Consider the following 17,493-nt stretch of genomic DNA (forward strand, 5'->3'; position numbering starts at 1 on the left):
CATGTGCCCGACACACAGTGAGGCCAGGCACACTGTGACATCGAAGTACAGAACAGAGAGAGGTTTACTGCAGGACTGGGTAAGGAGACCTGTAGCTCATGCCCTAAGAAGCCTAGAGCTCCCTGAAGGTTTTTACAAAGCATTTATAAAAGCAAGGGAGGGAGGGGGGTCTCGGGGTGCGTGATCAGTTCGTGCACAATCCTCTGATTGGCTGATGGGGAGGCAGCAGGTGGTATCAGAGGAAAGAACATCACCAGTCCTTAGGCTCCAGGAGGCCTGGGGCTCAATGTCGTCAAGTAGTTAACATCTTCCATTTGGTGGAGAGGGGGGTGTTTTTTACATTTGCAAAACAACTTAGGAAACTATATAGCGTCAGATAATATCAGATCGGAGAAGACAATGGCAACCCACTCCAGTACTCTTGCCTGGAGAATCCCATGGACGGAGGAGCCTGGTAGGCTGCGGTCCATGGGGTCGCTAAGAGTCGGACATGATTGAGCGACTTCACTTTCACTTTTCATTTTCACACATTGGAGAAGGAAATGGCAACCCCTCCAGTGTTCTTGCCTGGAGAATCCCAGGGACAGAGGAGCCTGGTGGGCTGCCGTCTATGGGTTTGCACAGAGTCAGACACGACTGAAGCGACTTAGCAGCAGCAGCAGTATCAGATAGCATCAAATACTATTATCTAGGGACTTCAGAGAGGAGCTGCAGTGGAAGATGTGGGAGAAGGCCTGTCTCCCCCCAAGGCCCCTTGGGGTCCTGCTCGGTTACAGTTTCACTCTAGAACTTGTGCTCTCATGAGCTATGTTCTCCTGTCTCCCCTCAAAGACTCTGAGACGGGGCCCCTCAGGAGCTGTGATGAGATCCTGTGGGCAACCCCATGGAGGACAAGCTTTTGTCACCAGGTAGGGTCGGATGAGTTGACTCACTGGAAAAGAGTCTGATGGTAGGAGGGATTGGGGGTGGGAGGAGACAGGGAACGACAGAGAATGAGATGGCTGGATGGCATCACCGGCTCGATGGACCTGAGTTTGAGTGAACTCCGGGAGTTGGTGATGGACAGGGAGGCCTGGCGTGCTGTGATTCATGGGGTCGCGGAGAGTCGGACACGACTGAGCGACTGAACTGACTGACTGAACTGGGGGTCGGATGATGGTCACATCTCAGGATGACCAAGGGGAGCGGAAGGGGCAGGAAAGGGGATGGGGTCGGGTGCTCATCAGCAATACTGGGAGTTCTAGAAATTCTCCACTTGATCAGTGGAAAAGTAAGGAAGTTTTAAGCAACAAATTCACTAAGAATTGTTTCATATGTTTGCTGGGATAAAGCCAAAAATTCGATTGCGTGTTAAGTTGCTTCAGTCATGTCTGACTCTTTGCGACCCCATGAATCGCAGCCAACCAGGCTCCTCTGTCCATGGAATTCTCCAGGCAACAATACTGGAGTGGGTTGCCATTTCCTTCTCCAAGGGATCTTCCCAACCCAGGGATCGAACCTGCGTCTCCTTCACTGGCAGGCGGAGTCTTTACCACTGAACCACCAGGAAGTCAAACCACTTCTTAATCCATAGGAAACAGAGGCACAGGGCAGTCTTCAGATCTCAGCTGGCAGTGACTGCAGGAACAGACGCAGCTTGGCAGGCAGATGCCAGGACTCATGCGGTGGGTCAGGAAAGCAGCTGCCTGCACAGCCTCATGTTTCTCCAGACAGCAGAGAAACCATGCATGTATAGACTCTTGGAGCAGAGTCGTCTGTAATGCAATTTTAGCTCATCTCATTGAGAAAGACAAATGGGCAACGTTCGCCAGTCGTGTCTGCCTGAGCCTTCCCTGGATCCGCGGCATTTTTATCAATACAGGAAGTCAGGGACATAATTGAATTTACAGACTTGTGAAGAATAAATCAATTTCCCATGGAAAAACCCCAAGACCAGAGCTCATCCATAAGCTTCCTCCTCTGCTGTTTTTATTTTGTACTTGCTCAGAGCATTGTACCCAACAAAGCCTTGTGACAGTCTCAATGACTCATTTTGGATTGAAAGCTTTTGAGAGATTTTTGCTCTAATAGTGGAACTTTCCTCTTTCCACACTGGCCTTGATTACATGGCAAGCTATGAAATTCAGTAACACTTGGGGTTTTGTAAAAAGTCACTCTTTGGATATTAAAAGAGAAGGGAACAGAGGAGAATATTCTTAATCATTTCTCTTTCTAACATCAATTCAAATTCTTTCTTATAATCTCCTCTTTAGATTATATATTTGAATATGTTGAGAAAAGGGGATATTTTAGAGACGCCTGTATGGATCTAAATGACTAAAACAGACAACGTTCATACCTTACACAAATCAGACATCTTTCCAAGTTGTACCAGGCAGGGCTGTGGCAGGAAACAGATGGTTGGCTCCAGGGGCTGATGGAGGAAGGGTCAACATCAGGACAGCTCACAGCAGAGCGGGCTCAGTCAGGCCTAAAGAGAGGGCAGTGAGCCGCCGCCCCCCCCCCCCCCCCGGCTGTGGGGAGGGACTGCCCTGGGAACAGGCTGCCTGTAGGATGCGGTAGGATGGGGCTGAAGAGAAGGAGCATGGCCTGGTCACAGTCCCGATGCGGGGTGGGGCTCAAGAAAAGCCCCCCACCCTCTGCATGTCCTAGATTGAATCTAGGTTTGAAGCAAGCTTTTCATCAACTCAATGGGCATGAATTTGAGCAAACTCCAGGAGACAGAGAAGGACAGGGAAGCCCAGCATGCTGCAGGCCATGGGGGTCACAAAGAGTCAGACACAACCGAGCAACTGAAAAACAATTGCCAAACACCAGCTGTGTGAATAGAGGCACGTAACTTATCTTCTTCTCCAAGCGTCCATATTTTCATACTTAAAATGCTAAATAAGGTTGCTGAGAGAATTAAATGAGGAATGTAAGAAACGGTATGCACAACAGAGCTAATGACCAGGACACACAGTGCAGGAGGCCCCTGCTCCAGCTAACCCATCATCAGCATTGTGTGAAATAACATCTCAGGAGGCAGGACCGTGTGAAATACGCTTCAGTTTACCTCCCACCGGGTAAGAAAGGGGGAAAATTGTCCATTCTTACCTTTCATCCACTGGCCAGTGAGTCTGTGGTGAACCTACAGTCCCACAGGATAGAAGCCAAAGGGCACCTGGCCATAGGGTCAGAGACAAGACGCACCTGCCCTGAAGGCACACAGTAGCCATGAGAAGCTGGAAGCCTAATGCGGCCCCAAGTATCTAATCGTGGGTCTTCCCACAGGAGAGGACGAACCTGAGGTTCCTCCACATGAAGTTCTGAGACACGGCCACAGGTCCTGGGACGTGACCTGAGCCTTCTGCACATCCAACAGTTCTCATCCCAGGCTGGAGAAATTCCCAAAATGCCACAGCCTGTCAGAGCTTCAGGATTTACAAAATACCTACCTCACTCTCGTCCATCCTCCTAAAACTTTCTGTGGCGAGAGAAAAGGACCACATCCTTCATATATGTTAGAAAAAATGTGAATACGGACTGAAATATGAACACAACTGGACATTTATTGTGTAACTTTGAGCGTGTTACATCCAACTTATGAGTAAACAGATAAAACCCAGGCATCCAACAGTCACCTAGAGAGAATGCTTTGTCTGTTGTCAAATAGAGCTGAGTTTCAATTATTAATTTACTGTCAAATAGTCTTTCGTTGAACCATTCTCGTGCAGACTAAAGGAATGCTTAGATTTCTGCTTAAACATTGTCTAGACCAACGTCTTGCTTTGCAGATGGAAGGGAGTGGGGATGAAGAGGTGAAGTAAGCTGTCACAAGCCAGCTGAGAAGGACTCAAGCTCGGGTCTTCAGACTCCAGGTCTAACGTTCTCTCCACTTCACTCCACCAAGATCACTTTGTCTTCTTGATGTTTCATTTCATGCAAGTTTACTTTCTCTGTTTCCTTGTGAAGCTCTGCCACCATCATTTCTCTGCAGGACCGCGCTGAAGTTTAAGGCTCATTTAGTTTATGGTGTTCGGGCAACCAAGCACATCTTCCCCAGATGGAATTTTCACAGGGAAGCATGCGGGTCAGAGCCACCCCAAGCGGCACCTCCTATGGTTCCCACAAATACCTCTGGGGCTGACCCCTTGTGCCCTTGTGATGAGGGGCACACGATCGGGGCCAAGCACCTGCAGACCCCGGGGCTCTGAGGTCCTCATAGATCACGTTCACCTCTGAGCCCCCTGCACCTGCACGGACAGGTAGAAACACAAGTGTGTCAGCCTCATTGTAAAGATCCCACATGCAGACTGTGGGGTGAGAAGTGCTTTACAAACAAATGAAAGATCCACTCACCGATGTGGCTGAAGGAGCCCGGACACCTTGTCTTCCTCTGTGACCTCTGCTCCAAAAGTTTCCACATGTAATAGCACTTGCTCTAAACTGGATTTAATATTCTAGACATTCACTTGTGAAGTGCAAAGTAGGCCCCTCATTGCTGGGTCTGCAGAGGATAGCTCAGTTCACTGTTCCCTGTCACACAGCAGGGACCAGAGCAGTAATGTTGCAAAACCAGTGTGGCAGGAAAGAGACGCCAGAACCGGAATAATAATGCAGTATCCACGGATCCCAGAGCTGGGAGCCCGAATCTGGTCCCTCAGCCCCAGGGTATCTTCCTCACCAGAAACATCTGTTTAGATCTTATGTAGTGTAGGCTTCTAAAGACAATGATCTCAGCTTTTTCTAATCTGAAATGTTTTTATTTGGCCTTAATGGCGGGGCTGGAGTGGTTAGAATGATTTATTTTTAAACAACTGGTTATTGCTGTATGCCTATAACTTTATTGCTGGACATTGAAATTTGAATTTCTTTTTTTTTTTTGCATGCAAAAATTTTTCATTAGAATATAGTTGCTTTACAATGTGTTAGTTTCTGCTGCACAACAAAGTGAATAAGTTATCCATTTTGCCAGATATAGAATTCTAGGTTCATAATTTCTTTTCTCTTTCAGCATTTTAAGGGTCTTTCTACTTTCTTCTGGATTGTTTCATTTCTGATGAAAGTTCAGCACTGATTCTGTTGTTGTAAGAATTGTTTGAATATATGCATATATACATACATATGTTCATAGGTAGGTGGACAGATAGATAAAATCAGATGTCCCAACTATTAGATTTCTTCTCTTCCTCCCCGTCTTCAAGACTAAAAAGACTAATAATGCAAACTCGTATTATACTGGACCAATTAAATATTAGGAAACTCAAAGAGACAAATTACTTGCCCTCAAGGATTATTTGGTTTCTCACTTTCTAAATGTGTTTTATTTATTCAAATAGCATATTCTGCTCAGCTCTACTGAAACCTCAGAACTATGAACTCTTACTTCAGGTCACCTCTGATTTTTACCATTGTTCCTCTCTTCCTCTGACTGCTTTTAAGATTTTCCCTTTCTCTTTGGTTTGTGTCAATCCAAAATGACCTGGTTTGCTTTGCGTCTGTTTGGCCTGCTCTTTAAAACTGTAGTTTGATATTTTTTTATTAAATCTGAACATTTGTAGCCAATATTCCGTCAAATGTTGCTGTTCCCCTGCAACATCCCTTTCTTCCCTTTCGGGCACTTTAGTCACAGGTGTGTTAACCCACATGCCCACAGCCTCTGTTCCCTTTCTCAGTCACTTTTCTCTCTGGGTTTCCATTCTCATCACCCTTTCCAAAAACCTACTAACCTTCCTTCTGTTAATATTTTTGATCTTCTGTTGAGCCTATCAGATAAATTTCCAATTCAGATACTGTGGTTGGCAGATGCAGCATGTTCATTTGGTTCTTTTCTAAAGAACTGACTTCTGAACAGAGTCCCCATCTTGTCACCTTTTTTGTCCCCTTTCCCTTAAGTCCTTGAACATACTTACAGATGCTGTATTCAAGCCGTTATCTTTAAGGCCAGCATCTCTGGATGTGGTCATTTCTATGGCTTTCTGAAAATTGTTGATGTTATGTTGCAGAATCTGACTTCTGTCAACTTCCTTAGAAGAATACTGAGCCAATTAGCTTTATTCTGTTAGTGTTTATTTTTAGGCTTGGTTAGGCCTCCTTATTGTACCCTTGAACTGCAAGAAAATCAACCAGTCAGTCCTAAAGGAAATCAACCCTGAATATTCACTGGAAGGACTGATGCTGAAGCTGAAGCTCCAATACTTTGGCCACCTGATATGAAGAACTGACTCATTGAAAGAGACCCTGATGCTAGGAAAGATGGAGGGCAGGAGAAAGGGGCTGACAGAGGATGAGACAGTGAGATAGCATCACCGACTCAATGGACATGAGTTTGAGCAAACTCTGAGAGATAGTGAAGGACAGGGAAGCCTGGTGTGCTGCAGTCAATGGAGTCACAAAGAGTAGGACGTGACTTGGCAACTGAACAACAACTCTAAGGCTAGCACACCCTGTGCTCTGGTCTTGCTTGGATCTCAGTTGGATGCCTGCGATAGATTCTCAAATTGTCAGTGTCTCTCAACATCATGCGACCCTGACACACAAGCAGCAAGAGCAGCTGCTCTTTGCCCACCTTCAAGGAGTCCCATCCTGTGCCTGCAGGACTTAGTATTTGGCCAAAGACTCAAGGGAATTCCTGTGCAAACTCCTCCTCACGTGCCTTCTTCTCTGACAGCCAGTTCCTCATATTCCAGTAGCCTGAGTGGTCCTGAACTTTGTTCTGTGTTTGTTCCACCCAGCATCACCCCTGGACCTGGGCTTCATTGCCCTAGGACATGGAGCAATGGGAAGTACCCACAGTGAGAAAGCTGGGGGCAAGTGAGGCTCATCTCTTGAGAGTCCCTTCTCCCTGGACCACAGCATTGTGCTCTCTCATCCAGTCCTTAAACAGTGGCTTCATGATTGTTTGCATTGGGAAGATGTGTCTGATTTCCATCACTGCATCATGGTGCAGACCAGAAGCACCACCATTCCTTTTAACATAATGAAAACAAGCCTCTCATAAGTATTCAGTTCAGTTCAGTTCAGTCACTCAGTCGTGTCCGACTCTTTGCGACCCCATGAATCACAGCACGCCAGGCCTCCCTGTCCATCACCAACTCCCGGAGTTCACTCAAACTCATGTTCATCGAGTCGGTGATGCCATCCAGCCATCTCATTCTCTGTCATCCCCGTCTCCTCCCACCCCCAACCCTTCCTATCATCATAAGTACACATCACATTAATAGAGAAATGCCTTGGAAGCAACATGTTGTAATTGAATACAGTCTCTTATGGGTTTTAGAAATTTGGGCTTAAGTTCCCAGCTCTGTGACTTCAATTAATCTTTTAATCAATTTAAGCCTCAATTTTCTCATTTGTAAATTAAAGAGGGAATATTAGAATATCTATAAAATTCTTCTTAGTTCTCCTATCTTTTTATTCCATGGCACAAAGATAAAACTCGTGAATTTTTCATTTTCAAAATAATCCTAAAAAGCATTCCCTTCATTTTAATTCTGATAAAAGTTCATAAAAGCTTTGATAAAAGTAAGATGAGGAAAGAAAACTGGGCACTTAATGTACTATCAAATTGTCTTTTATATGCTATGTCTAATGCTCAGCATATCATAGGCATTTAAATTTCCCATAAGAATAAATGTAACATATCAAATAACTCAGTGAATAATACCACCAAGAATTCACTACCCCCACTCTTCCAGAGGGAACAGATAATGTGTTTCATATTAATTCTAAGAATGACTTGAATACTAGCTGCCAACCTACTCATTTAGACTTCCTCTTTCATTATAGACTGTCCTAGTTTCAGTTCAGTTCAGTTCAGTCGCTCAGTCGTGTCCGACTCTCGGCGACCCCATGAATCACAGCACGCCAGGCCTCCCTGTCCTAGTTTAGTGACCATATTTAAACAAAACTGGAATCATTAGTGTAATCTGAGGATTGAAGAATCACAATCTTTACCTTCCTTTATTCATTTACTCCACAAATATCTATTGAGAACTTATTATATTCCAAGTACCATATCGGCTTCTGGAGACAAAATTATGAGCAAAATAAACTTGATATCTGCTGTCATAGAGTTTAAAGTCTAGTAGAGGAGATACATGTGTTAATAAAATAATAATTTATGAATCAGTGTAAAGTGTCAACTGTGAAATGCTCTGTCAAAGAAGAAACTGTTTATAAGAAGCTAGAATGTGGATTTAATCTTGGGAAGAAAACAGCATCCCAGGAAGAATAGCTTTGTGGTGAGACGAAGGACTTCCCTGGTGGCTCAAATGGTAAAGAATATGCTTGCAGTGTAAGAGACCCGGGTTATGTCCCTTGATTGGGAAGAAGGGAATGGCTACCCACTCAGGTATTCTTGCCTGGAGAATTCCATGGACAGAGGAGCCTGGTGGACTACAGTAGATGAGGTCACAAAAAGTCAGGTATGACTGAGCAACTAACATTTTGAGAAGAAAGTCTTGGGCATCCTTGCTTTGTTCCTTATTTTAGACAAAATGCTTTCAGGTTTTCACTGTTGAGGATGATGTTAGTTATGGGTTTGTTATATATTTAACTTATATGCAGAGTACATCATAAGAAACGCTGGGCTGGAGGAAGCACAAGCTGGAATCAAGATTGTTGGGAGAAATATCAATAATCTCAGATATGCAGATGACACCACCCTTATGGTAGAAAGTGAAGAACTAAAGAACCCCTTGATGAAAGTGAAAGAGGAGAGTGAAAAAGTTGGCTTAAAGCTCACCATTCAGAAAACTAAGATCATAGCATCCGGTCCCATCACTTCATGGCAAATAGATGGGGAAAACAGTGGAAACAGTGGCTGACTTTATTTTTGGGGGCTCCAAAATCACCACAGATGATGATTGCAGTCACGAAATTAAAAGATGCTTATTCCTTGGAAGGAAAGTCATGACCAACCTCAGTTCAGTTCAGTTCAGTCGCTCAGTAGAGTCTGTCTCTTTGCGACCCCATGAATCACAGCATGCCAGGCCTCCCTGTCCATCACCAACTCCCGGAGTCTACTCAAACCTAAAGCAGAGACATCACTTTGTCAACAAAGATCCATCTAGTCAAGGCTATGCTTTTTCCAGTAGTCATGTATGGATGTGAGAGTTGGACTTAAAGAAATCTGAGCACCGAAGAACTGATGCTTTTGAACTGTGGTGATGGAGAAGACTCTTGAGAGTCCCTTGGAGTGCAAGGAGATCCAACCAGTCCATCCTAAAGGAGATCAGTCCTGGGTGTTCATTGGAAGGACTGATGTTGAATCTGAAACTCCAATATTTGGTCACCTGATGCGAAGGGCTGACTCATTTGAAAACTCTGATGCTGGGAAAGAATGAGGGCAGGAGGAGAAGGGGGCGACAGAGGATGAGATGGTTGCATGACGTCACCGACTCAATGGACATGGATTTGGGTATACCCCGGCAGTTGGGGATGGACAGGGAGGCCTGGCTTGCTGCAGTTTATGGGGTCGCAAAGAGTTGGACACGACTGAGTGACTGAACGGAACTGTCATATATGGCTTTTATTATGTTGAGGAATGTTCCCTCTATACCCCTTTGTTGAGAGTTTTTATCATATATAGATGTTGAGATTTGTCAAAAGCTTTTTCTGCATCTGTTGATGATCATATGATTTTTATTTTTCAGTTTGTTAATAAGGTATATTGTTTCACAGATATTGAACCATCCTTGTATCCTTGGGATAAATGATTTTATAAATGATAAATGATTTTTCTAGTTTTATGAATATTAATCCTATCTTCTATAAAATATAATATTGTAAAATGACATATGCATTACCAACAATTCCTCAACCTGATATTCATTTCATTCTGCAAATTTGCACACACTAAAAGTATTTCTTACAGTGACAAAAATTGCAGATGACCTTACAATCCAGCAATATGAGGTACACAGCCATCAAACATTATAGAAAATATACATAATAAATTAATAAGTTTAAAAAATAGGTTAAAAAAATAGGTTGACCCAAGAAGTATGTTAACTAATCACTTAATTTGGAAATAAAGTATATGTTAGGTATACACAGAAAAATATCTAAAAATGTGTATACTACAGTTTTGGCAATGAGCATTTTTGTTATAAATGTTTTATTTTTTTTTATAATTTTATACATTTTAATAGCTTGTGTTAATTTTACAATCAAGATATTTTCACTTTAATTTTAATGGAAATATTTTAGCAGGTTATTTTAAGCATACAAGTGAGGGGATAAAATTTCACTCTAGCAGATGTGTTTATATAGAGTCGATGTACATGCACAAATTAAGATTTCAACAGAAGTCCAGGCTGATGATCATTTGAACTAGGGGTTTAGTGTTGGTGACAATGAGGAGATAAATTCTAGAAACCATAGAAAAAATTGACAGGAATTGATGTTTAGCTACCCTCTGCTCTCAAATACTACACATTTGGGATAAGGACATGTACACTGAATCTCACTGACTATTTCCTTGTTGAAATTATAAACACTTGTGATTCTTTTTCTTATTTAAGTCTTTTTAAGCATTTGAAATATCAAACCCATGCAAGTATTTTCCAATTTCTTAGCAACCCTAAGCTGTCAGAATTGTATTCATGAATAAAATATGTGTATTAAACCCAAATAATATCCTGTGATATCACCAATGGTCACTAATAAAAATTATTTTAATAAATTAATAAATTTAAAGTCAAAATAAATTTAATTAAATTATAAATTTAGCAATAATTAAATTATAAATGTAAATTTTATTTTAGTAAAATAATGGTCTAAGTTGAATAAAAAAGTGATGTCCAGCAAAGAAGTGGTTTGTTAAATAAGTTATTTGGCAAAAATCTCCTGAACATCTACTATCCAACTATGTGCAAGATTATGTGTTGGATAAAGATTATGACTAATTGAATAAGAAATGGTCCCCTCCCCAAGGAATTCTTAATCTCGGGAGGATACTGAAGAAACATCATTAACTATATTCCAATGTAATAATAACAACAACCAGCACATACCAAATACACATAGCGTGTTGAGAGATGAAATAAATAATCCACATATACTATCTCATTTAATTTTCACACCAGCCCTATAAAATATTAAATATAAAATGATTAGCTCCATGTCACATATCAGGAAACAAGACTTAGATGGTTTTGTAATTGGCTCAGTATCAAACAGCTAATAATGGAGAATATAGAGACTCAAATCCAGGCATGACTCCAGAGCACACCTGCTGTTCTGTTACACTAACAGAATGAACAGCTTCTGCACAGAACACAGGCAATTTATTCCTGGAGAGAAACTGAGGACCATCCTACAGAGGAAGTGGGTTTTGCTCCAGACTTGAAATTTTCCACATGCTTAAAAATGTGCAGGAATTCAAGACAGAGAATTTAGAAGAAGCAGATAGAAATAAAAATGAATGCTATACAGTCATGTATGACTAGAGAACAGGATGTCAAAAGCCACTGACAGACAATGAGGCTTCAAAGGAAAGAAAAGTACTTCCTGAATTTAAAGAAGGTCCTTAAATGTCAAAGACCCAAGAATAACACGCCTTCTATTTAGCCAGAATCTCATTAATTTTTAATGAATAAAGGAAATTCTGATGTGTACATAAAGTTGTAAAATGGCCACAAGGAAATATATTATCAGATAGTTTACATTCTTGAGTTAAACATTATTAGGAATTTAAAGGTTTGAATTTACTGTCACGTAAATTTACATACATCTTATCAGCTGTGTTGGATGTCATTGATCAACAGTTTTTGAATTTAATAACATTCAAAAAGAAAAACAAATATCATACATTAAGGCATGTATGTGAAATCTAGAAAAAATGGTACAGATGAACTTATTTGCAAAGCAGAAATAGAGTCACAGATATAGAGAGCAAGTTTTTGAATACCAAAGGAGGAATGGGGGTGGGGTGAATTGGGAGACTGGAATTGAGACATATACACTATTGACACTATATATAAAATAGACAATTAATGAGAACCTACTGTACAATGCAGGGTACTCTGCAGTGCTCTGTGGTGACCTAAATGGAAAGGAAACCCAACAAAGAGGAATCTGTGTATGCATATAGCTAATCCACTTTGCTGTACAGCAGAAACTAACACAACAATGCAAAGCAACTATGCTCCAATAGAAATTAAACATCTTTTATATGTCTTATTAGGGCTGAATGCATCCTTTCTAGAAAATGCAAACAGTTCCAACCCCTGCCGCAGGGTGGTTGGCAGGCAGCAGTGGAGAGAGAGTGGTGCCCCAGGTGAGGACACTACACAAAACTGCACAGAAGCTCTGGTTGGGAGGTGACACTGAGAGAGAGGATCTGAGTTGAGTGGAGGGTGTGAAAGAGAATCCACTGACAATGTAGCAGAGTTCAAACACCCCAACATCCATCGTCCCAGCTTCCCCGCAGTGACCATCCCGCAGGGTCCTCGTGTCCACACTCCCAGGAACACTGCTGCTGCTGCTGCTAAGTCACTTCAGTTGTGTCCGACTCTGTGCGACCCCATAGATGGAAGCCCACCAGGCTCCCCCATCCCTGGGATTCTCCAGGCAAGAACACTGGAGTGGGTTGCCATTTCCTTCTCCAATGCATGAAAGTGAAAAGTGAAAGTGAAGTCGCTCAGTCGTGTCCGACCCTTAGCGACCCCACGGACTGCAGCCTACCAGGCTCCTCCATCCATGGGATTTTCCAGGCAAGAGTACTGGAGTGGCTTGCCATTGCCTTCTCCGCCCAGGAACACATGCAGCCTTAAATGCAGTTACCTCCCCCAGCACGAACAGATAAGAAGCCAAAACCCCACAGTCAAGAAATCAGAAAAACGGGAGGGAAAAAAGTCACTCTTAGTCCCCAAACCTGCCATATTTGTGCATTTTTACTGAATCGAAACGGTAATTAAAGTTGTCCAGATGCTGTCGGTTCAGGGGAGCACTAAAGTAGAAAACACAAAATTGCTTTAATTGCCTTGAGGAGATTAAATTTGGACGTAGCAAGCTCTCCATTAATCTAGCCTCCATTTTGAGCAGAGAAAACACTCACTAGCTTGTGTTTCAAGAATATCGATCTGTCTGAGTTGTATGTGTATTCTTAAATAACTGTAGCCAGGCTATAAATCTACTGTCTGATTCTTACTGGTGCCTCAAGCTATCCTGTTCATCCCACAAAGACTGTCTGTTTCCCCAGTTCTGTCTCACTAACTTAGAAGTGTCTCACCTGGGTGCAGGCGCAATCGCAAAGCTATAAAGGTAGGCTCTCTGGGGCAGAAATTCTTATGGCATCTCTAAAGTAAAAATAGACTAGATTGATGAGGTCTCCAAGCACTGCCTCTAATGAGCTGATGACTCCCATCTGTGCTCTTTCCTGATGTGCAGAAAGCCAGGGAGAAGCAATCAATGAGATGCAATGACCTCTTCATCGACATTAAAGTAACAGTGGGATGTGCAGAGGGGTTCCTGAAGGCACTGAGGTTTAGCCTGATAACTGAAGACAAGCAAAATTAAAGCGTTAATTCAAACAGGGAGTGACAAACGTAGCTGTAAGAAATGCACTCATCTGAATCTATAAACATTAACCAAACAAACAAATCCCACATCCCCAAGGAAGGTAAAGATCAGCTGGCAAGTTAATGTTTCCTTGGAAAGTAAGACACTCCATGGACCCTTCCCCATGTAAGTGGCACAGGCCTACAGTGATCCATCACTCTTCTCCAGATGCTAGCAGACTGGCTTCCAAGGCTTCAGTCTGCTCTTGAGGGGAAAGACAAGGCTGAGAGAAAGCCAAGCAACACTGGACTCAAAAAGTGCAGCAGAAAGCGAATGTGCATAGTGAAATGTCTGTTTCCAGGTAAATCATATTTACAAAGTACGCTGGAACGAAAATCAAACACCTGTGGAATGTTACCTGTGGAAGATCTTGGGAAGATACCTTGTTGAATTAACCACAACTGTAATGCTTTGAGGCAGACACTTCACTTTGTAGACTAACAATCAGGATTTATTTATTTCACTTGAGTTCACAGAACTGGAAGGAAGCTTCTCAGAGCTGGAAGGAAATGGCTTCCCTGCATTTTTTCCATTGGAAGTTCAATCAGACTAGTCTGACTTCACTCTCCAATCCTGTCTCGTGAAATATTCCAGTGGACATTAACACCTGCTGCAAACTGATTAGGTCCTGCAGAGTAGAGTGCCCTGCAAAATAGTTCATTCAAAGGAAATGCAATTGTCAGGACAGAAACAAAAGGTTGCTTTGCCAATCTGCCTCAGGACCTGTCAACTTCAATAGCAATTGTCTCAGGGATGGAATAAATGCACAAACCAGTATGAGTGGAGGGAAGAAAATGATTTAATAAGAATTCCTACTTATGGAAAGCTTCATGCCTGCAGAGAAGGGCACGCTTCAGCACCCTCTGAGAGGAATGGTATTTAAATTCAATATGAAGTGTCATGATCAAAATATGCTTCTACTCATCACCACTAGACATGCACAAAAGCAAATTTTTACCATTGAACTACAGCAGATTAATGTTTCTTTTAATTAACAGGAAATCACAGGTAATAAAATACTTTGAGACATCTATTTTCCAGTCATACAACATAGATAGCACTTTTCCCTAAGAATGTAACGCTTGAATGACTTTGTCACCTCCTACTTGATAAATGGAAATGTTTTGTTCTACTCAAGGTCACAGCAAGACAAACCTGTGGAAAGCAGTGAAGATGAAATGTGCCCAGTGTTTTAAACAAAAAAATTGTTTATAGTTTTCTGGTTTAGTTCAATCAAGTAAAGCATCAGAGAAAAAGAACAGTGACTATCAGTAAACAAAGAGGGCGAAAGACTGAACTCAGTGTCAGTCAAACGTCCTACCTTCATACATATTTATTATACTGTCTCCAAATACAAAGTTTTTAAAAAGCATCTCTGCTGATATATCTGGCAAACTTTTTCTTGGGGGATTAAATCTAGTGACCCGACACTAAGAGACAGTGACACTCATTCTAAGGGAAAGAATTCCAGAACAGTCCTAGTTTGGTATTTTCTTTCTTCAACTCTACTGTGGCATTTAACGGGTGGAAGGGAAATATGTATGAAATAAATAATGCCTTTTTCTTTATATTCCCTATCTTTCTTTCAGAGAAGCAGACTGGATGATTATCACAGGTTCACATACAAAGAATTTCTTTAAATATCCTAAGGTACTAAGTAGAAATCTGCTATAAGTTATAGGAGGAAATTCGGAGTCGCTTTAAAAAGCCATAGTAGCTGAAGTACAGCACATTGTATCTGAAACAGGGACTCTTACAAGGTCACAACTAAGGGGTCCTATCTGGAGCTTGACTGGGAAAGGGTCTGTTTCTAAGAGCATGTGGTCCCCAACAGAGCCCACTTTTCCTCCATCCTGCTGAGAGACCCCTGTGTGTGTCCTGCCTTGCTGTGAAAGTGTTAATCATGCAATCTTGTCCAACTCTTTGCAACCCCACTGACTATAGCCCACCAGGCTCTTCTGTCCATGGGATTTCCCAGAATCCTAGAGTGGGTTACCATTTCTCCTCCAAGGGATCTTCCCAACCCAGGGAGCAAACACGCAGGAATCCTGCATTTCAGGCAGACTCTTCATTATTTGAGCCACCAGGGAAGCCCTGTCTTGCTGCAACAATTAGTAATTTAACTCTTCACTGCAGGTGCGTTCCTGGCAGCCCTAGAAGGAGAGCACTGGGCTTTGTCCCTCCTCCAGTTGCTCTCCTCTTACACAGCAAGTGTATCTGCACCCTCTTTGCATCATGTGACTAAGGAGTTCTCATGTGTGGTCAGATCAGCACAGTGACAAGCAGCATCCTCACAGGTATGTACAGGTATGTCCCTGAGTTTACATCCTGAGAATGTACTCTGTTCTTCTGGCTCAGAAAATGCAGAAACATCTAACCTCATACATAACAAGCATCTAAAGGCAGGGAGCGCCAGGTGATTGTTCTCCCATAATCAGAAGAGGAGAAAGGGGCGGCAGAGAATGAGATGGTTAGCTAGCATCACTGACTCCATGGACACGAATTTGAGCAAACTCCAGGATACAGTGGAGGCCAGAGGAGCCTGGCATGCTTCAGTCTATGGGATTACAAAGAGTTGGACATGACTTGGCGACTGAACAACAATCAGCCCCTTCTTTGAGGAACCATTAAAGAAAAATAAATAAAATATATCTAAAGCATATGTTTTTACATATACATACATACTTAGGTACATGCATACACACAAACATTTATATATACACATAGGCAGGCACGAGTGTGTATGTAATGTTACATTTCAGAATTGCCTATGGGTCCATATTAACTCTCCTGAAACAAGCATTCATATGGAAATGGTCTAACATAAGGAAATTGAGAATCGATACTGAGTAATTTGTCTGTTATTAATTTTATTACATTAGCAGCAGCACATTCATTTCAATTATTGATCTAGCCAGCAAATTTAGAGTGGGCAAAGCTTCTTGTATTGACAACCAGCCAAACGGAGTAGGGGAGACAGAGAAAGGGGAATATTCTGTACATACCCTGGTTCCTTCAGGCTTCGAACAGGAGAATTTCACTCTTTGCAACCATCAGGAGCTCCATCGTCTTTTCGGACTCAAGCTCTCAGCAGAGTTTCCCCATAGAGTGAGCAGCAACTTTTGTCCCTGTGACTCCTGTGTCCAGAAGATTCATAAGGAGGACATTATGCTGTCCAGGCTGTAAATGCTGATGTGCTTATTCATGTCCAGCTTTTTGCAACCCCATGGACTGTAGCCCACCACACTCCTCTGTCCATGGAATTCTCCAAGCAAGAGTACTGGGGTGGGAGTGGGTTGCCATTCCCTTCTCCAGGGGATCTTCCTGACCCAGGGATCAAACTCAGGTCTCCTGCACTGTAGGCAGATTATTTATTGTCTGAGCCACCAGGGAAGCATTCTTCTGTTGATGAACGTTTAAAAATACAGAATGTCTCACAAATTTGCCTGTCATCCTTGTCCAGGGGCCATGTTAATCTCTGTATCGTTCCAATTTTAGTATATGTGATGCCCAAGCAAGCACACCATAAAGTCTTAAGAATCAAAAAAGTCTTTCTTGAACTAGGATCAGTTCAGTTCAGTTCAGTCACTCAGTCGTGTCCGACTCTTTGTGACCCCATGAACCACAGCACGCCAGGCCTCCCTGTCCATCACCAACTCCCAGAGTTCACTCAAACTCATGTCCATCGAGTCGGTGATGCCATCCAGCCATCTCATTCTCTGTCGTCCCCTTCTCCTCCCACCCCCAATCCCTCCCAGCATCAGACTCTTTTCCAGTGAGTCAACTCGTCGCATGAGGTGGCCAAAGTATTGGAGTTTCAGCTTTAGCATCAGTCCTTCCAATGAACAGAATAGTATTACTTAAAAATATGCTTAAGGGCACAATTTAGATAATGAACAAAAATATGCATAAATAAAATATCCGCAGATATGAATGTACAGCCAC

At 42.4% G+C, this 17,493-nt stretch overlaps 1 non-coding gene across 1 annotated transcript; it reads right to left on the reverse strand.

Annotated features, from left to right (window-relative positions):
• Window positions 1–16,966: 16,966 nt before the first annotated feature.
• LOC148776167 (U6 spliceosomal RNA) lies at window positions 16,967–17,070 on the reverse strand. Its single transcript, XR_016038708.1, has one exon. It is a non-coding gene; the product is annotated as a U6 spliceosomal RNA (small nuclear RNA).
• Between the last annotated feature and the right edge of the window lie 423 nt (window positions 17,071–17,493).

The sequence above is a fragment of the Moschus berezovskii genome, chromosome 11 (genome assembly GCF_049115385.1).
Source record: "Moschus berezovskii isolate FMDL1 chromosome 11, NW_MosBer_1.0, whole genome shotgun sequence".
Classification (NCBI taxonomy): domain Eukaryota; kingdom Metazoa; phylum Chordata; class Mammalia; order Artiodactyla; family Moschidae; genus Moschus; species Moschus berezovskii.